Source organism: Rhagoletis pomonella, unplaced genomic scaffold, assembly GCF_013731165.1.
Source record: "Rhagoletis pomonella isolate Grant_MI unplaced genomic scaffold, Rhpom_1.0 Rhpom_scaffold_02201, whole genome shotgun sequence".
NCBI classification, from domain to species: domain Eukaryota; kingdom Metazoa; phylum Arthropoda; class Insecta; order Diptera; family Tephritidae; genus Rhagoletis; species Rhagoletis pomonella.
Window position 1 is genome coordinate 24,068 of NW_023460755.1, and position 5,195 is coordinate 29,262.

Below are 5,195 nucleotides of genomic sequence, written 5' to 3' on the forward strand. Positions count from 1 at the left end.
AATTTCGTTGCTTTCGTTACGATGTATGCCCGTTTGTATATAGTTATGTACGAGTAATTTGTTAGCTTAGGGAGTAATAAACTTTGTCTCTAATGGGCTATGAGTTGCAAATGACCGTATGTACATATGCTTCTTTATGTGCAATTCGATGCAGATTCGGGGCTAATAAGCGTTTGTATAATTGTTTACCTCCACGTATGTACGTATGTGTATTACTTCGTGGTACAGATGCTGGGAGGACAGAAATAAAATATGCTATTGTTTGGTACCTATTATATTTAGGTGTTTTTGATATTTGCAATTTATGGGTTTTAGAAGCTGTAATATAATATGTTTACATACATAAATATGCAGTATTTACTGCCACTTCTTTTCTACTTTGTTTTGCCAATCTTTTTCGCGCAAAATTTTTGTTTCGTTGATATTGTTCTGTCTTATTTCTGCTGCTTATTTTGTATGCAATCCTGCTTTTGCTTGCTATGAGTACAAGCAAAAGGGGTATTGCTGGGCAATTATTGCAAGTAGATACTTGAATTTGGTATGTTTTGGGCTTTGGTGTGTTACTAAACACGAAAAATAAGCTAAAGCAGAAATTTAAGGGTTTTTTCGTGCGTATATATGCATGTACATACGGATTTTTTTTTTTGTTCAAACCGTTTTTTGGAACCGTAAATTTTTACCGATATGTATATTTATGTATGTAAATGTGTATTTATATATATAGTTTTGAAAAATTTCAGTAAATATCGGTTTTTTTTTTTTTGTATATATGTACATATGTAAACTCTCAATTTACTGGTTCGGTACAACTCACTTTGGCGGTAGGGGGTATATGGGTTTAATTATGGGTTATTATTTGAGGATATAGTTCCCAAGCTCCTGATCCTGCTACTTCCTCCTCGTTGCGTGTTTCCCTCGTTGAGCCTAACTGCGATAAAGTGCTTCCTTCTATAGTGTTGTTTTTGTTGGGTGAATTATGTTTTTACATAAAATTATTTCGCGCCCGATTTTGTACCGATATTTAATGTGAAATTATTATTGTTTTTAGTGTGTATAAGTGTTACGCGACGCGCCCGGAATAAACTGTTAAAGTTTATAAATGTATGTATGTACGCTCTTCTTCACTTTTTATTTAAGTATGTGGTCACTATGGAACTATTTATTTTTTAATTCTTAAACTTTGTTTGTGGTTTTTATTGGTGGACTGTAAGGTATATTTTTTATGTGAATTAATTTTTTATTTTATTTTTTTTTGTTTCTCTATAGGTGCCGTAAAGTAAGGCGATGGAGGACCATGAACAATCGTACACCAAGGGCAAACCCTTTGGGGGGCACACTCACCACTAGCTTCGAACCTTTTTTTGAAAAAAAACCGTAGAACCTTTTGGTGGGAATATTAATGCACTTTATTAAATTTGCGTTAGCGGGGTTATAGCGTAGAACACGTCTGCTCGATATGACATTCGCAAAATTGTGTTTTGTTTCATATTATGTTGTAATTCATGTGTGTGTGTATGTGTAAATACAATTCATGTGTATATGTGTGTGTGTAGGTGTATTATGTGTACGTGGGTGGAACGGGCCGTGGTGAGTAGGCGATTAGGCAATGTTGCAGCTGTCACGGAGCCATTCACGGTCGAAAAAGGGGGAATGGCCGAACTCATTTAGCCATCCCGGCACCCCAAGGCGAGTCTTCAGCCTAGTAGTTGCTGAAGTTGCTGCAGGGTCTCCACTACGTTGCGTAGTCCGGTTGCACGACGGGGACGTTGCGTAGGCTGGTGCCGGCGATGGGTCCCTGCTGGAGCACGATAGCGAGCCCCGGGGTGGTTAAAAGTGCGGTGGCCCTGTTGTGCTGGTGGTCGCCGCGATCGTGCTACCTTACCTTGCGGTCTTCGTCGCCCATTACGGTGGGCAACTGGTGTCTCGGGAATGGTTCGTGCGGGGGTGCGATGCAACAGCGTGTGGTGCGGTCTGTCGCACAGTTGGCACAAGATGGGTGAGTCGCACTCCCTCGTTGCGTGCGATAGTGCCAAGCAGTTAAGGAAGTACCCATGAGCTTGCGCGACTTGCTGGCGCTGAGCCGGCTGCATACTCCTAAAAATGGAGCATAGGCGTAGCTTATGTGGGCGACGACATAGTGGACATCGTACGCCATGTACGGCTGCTGGGCTCCTTTGTGGAGGTTCTGCGCGTGGTGATGCCGTCGGAGCGGGGCGGGTCGGGGCGTGAGGTTTCGAGGCGCTGCGGCCGGAGCTGCTGCGGTACGCGGCACAGTAGAGCGAGGAGCTGCTACTGGCGGTGCTGCCGAGCGGGGCACTGTGATTGCCGAACGGATAGTTGGAGTTGGTGTGGCTTCACTCATTTCCACGTCCATATTTATCTACAGTAGGGGAGAACGGACTTTAGTATAGGATAGATGCAAGCAGTTATGAACATGATTGCTAGGCGTAAGCCACTTGGTGTGGGTTTGAGGGTACGGATTTAGGCACTTTTGATATTCTCGGTTTTTGTTACGTTTATTGAGTTGCGTGGTTTTAGTTTTATTTACGGTTTTGAGCATGACGGAGTTACGATTGTTTTTCATTGATTATTAGCGTCTTCGGTCGGTAGAAGGCAAAGTTTTATGAGCGGTCGAGTTAGTGTACCGTTTTGTGTGCGCAAATCTACGACTCGTATGTGACCATCGGAGCCACGATGTAATTTTTCGATTCTTGCGAGGCGCACTCGGTGGGGGGAAGACACTCATCGTGGATGAGAACACATTCTCCGATTTTAGGCTCCTCTTGAGTATTCTTCCATCTATATCTTTTATGGAGGTCTTTTAAATAATCTTCCTTCCATCTACGACTGAATTCATGATGGAGAATTTTCATTCGTTCCCATCGATTCAGTAGAGATAAGGATTGCTAGTCTGGTTCGGGTATTGCCAGAAGTGGAGCACCTCTAAGAAAATGCCCAGGGGTGAGGGCAGTGAAATCGGAGGGATCTTGCGAGAGCGCAGAGAGGGGCCGTGAGTTAAGAACGGCTTCTATTCGGGTTAATAATGTAGTAACTTCTTCAAAGTTAAATTTGTGTGCGCCAGCGACTTTTTTAAAATGTGTTTTGAAGCTTTTTACAGCGGATTCCCATAGACCCCCCATATGTGGAGCACTTGGTGGGATAAATTGCCAATCAATGCCTTGGGGTGCGTATTTTTTGAACGATTTCAGGCGAGACTTCCTCTATAAATTTTACAAACTGTTTTTCAGTGGCTCTTTTGGCTCCGACAAAGGTTTTTCCATTGTCTCTCATTATTTTGGATGGAAATCCTCGCCGTCCGACGAAGCGAGCAAATGCCGCGAGAAAAGCCGCAGTGGTCAGATCAGAACATAGCTCGAGGTGTACTGCCTTTGTCGTAAAGCATACAAAGACAGCCACATAACCCTTCGTAAAGGTTGAAGTCCTTAACATGGAAGCCTTTATCTGGAAAGGCCCAGCAAAGTCAATACCAGTGGTAGTGAAGGGCAGAGTGAAAGTGCAGCGTTCAGGTGGAAGAGCTGCCATGATCTGCGTGCGCATCTTCTGCTTATGTATAGTGCAGACTTTACACATAAATATGCATTTTTTGATCTGTGGCTTTAGTCGTGGAATATAATATTCTTGTCGGACCATTTGTTGCATGAGGCGATGTTCGGCATGTAGCATTAATAAGTGGAGAAATCTGAGGTATAGTGTTGCAAATGGTATTATTATGGGGTGGTGTTCGTTATATGTGAGGCTGGAGTTCGCTAGCCGTCCATTAGCACGAAGCAGACCTTTCGTGTCTAAAAATGGATTGAGTACTAGAAGTTGACTCTTTTTATCAATTGGTTTTAATTCTCTTAGCAGTAATATTTCGCGGCTGAAATAGCGCGTTTGAGTGTATGCAACAAGGGAAACCTTTGCTTTTTGTAGGTCTTGATGCGTTAACATGTTATCTGGGGAATTCGGTGTTTTCTTCACCTTACTTTTGAGGCGCTCTACGAATTTGAACATATAGGCGACTACCTTTAGGGCACGGGGGAACGAGGAAAATCGTTCTACTATGTCATTGTCATCCAGTATTGTGTGAAAGGTTTCGACTTTTCGACTTTCTGGGGCAATTGTGTTGCGTATGGGGGATTGTGGCCAGAATTGTTGTGATTCTATTAGCCAGCTGGGGCCGTTCCACCAGAGTGAGGTGGTGGCGAGGTGCAAGTGTTTGCAACCTCTTGTGCCAAGATCGGCGGGGTTATCAGCACTGGCTACATGTCGCCAAGTTGCCGGCCCAACTAAATCAAGTATTTGGGCTGTGCGGTTGGAAACATATGTTTTCCATGAGTGGGGTGGTTTTTCTAACCAAGCTAAGACGATCTCTGAGTCTGACCATAGATATAATTTTTGACTGGTCATGTTTAAATGCATTTGCACAGTTGAGGCTAATTTTGCGAGTAGAAGCGCGCCACACAGTTCAAGACGTGGTAGACTTAGTGTTTTGAGAGGTGCCACTTTGGCTTTTGCTACTAACAAATGGCTTGAAATTGTGCTGTTAATTTGGGTGCGCACATATATAGTTGCGCAATATGCCTTTTCAGAGGCGTCGCAGAAGCCATGCAGTTCTACTTGGTATTCGGGGGAGTAATTTACCCATCTAGGGATTTGTATCTCTGCAATAGCGTGCAAGTTGTTAGCAAATTGGGACCATTTTACCAAGCGAAGTGGTTTCACTTGCTCGTCCCATTCGGTTCCGTCTAGCCATAATTCTTGTATCAAGATTTTCGCTTGTATCATAACTGGCGACAGCCATCCTGCGGGGTCAAAAAGTTTCGCTACAGCCGACAGAATTTGCCTTTTAGTTATTGCGGATTGAGCAAATATCGACTCAAGAGTATATGAGAATTTATCTGAGATCGCATTCCATTGTATGCCTAGGGTTTTTGTTGTACTTTCCTTTTCGAATATTAGGAAGTTTGAATCTAATAAACTTTCTTTATTTATATCTTTTAGGATTTCGGGGTGATTGGCGGTTATCTTTTTTAGGGGGAACCCTGCTGACTTGAGGGCTTGTATTACTTGTGATAGTGCTTCGTACGCTTGGGGTAAGCTGTGGCTTCCAGACAGGATATCATCCACATATGTTTGTGTTTTAACACCGGGGTTGCTAGGGGTGATTTTTGTTTTATATCGTTTGCCAATTC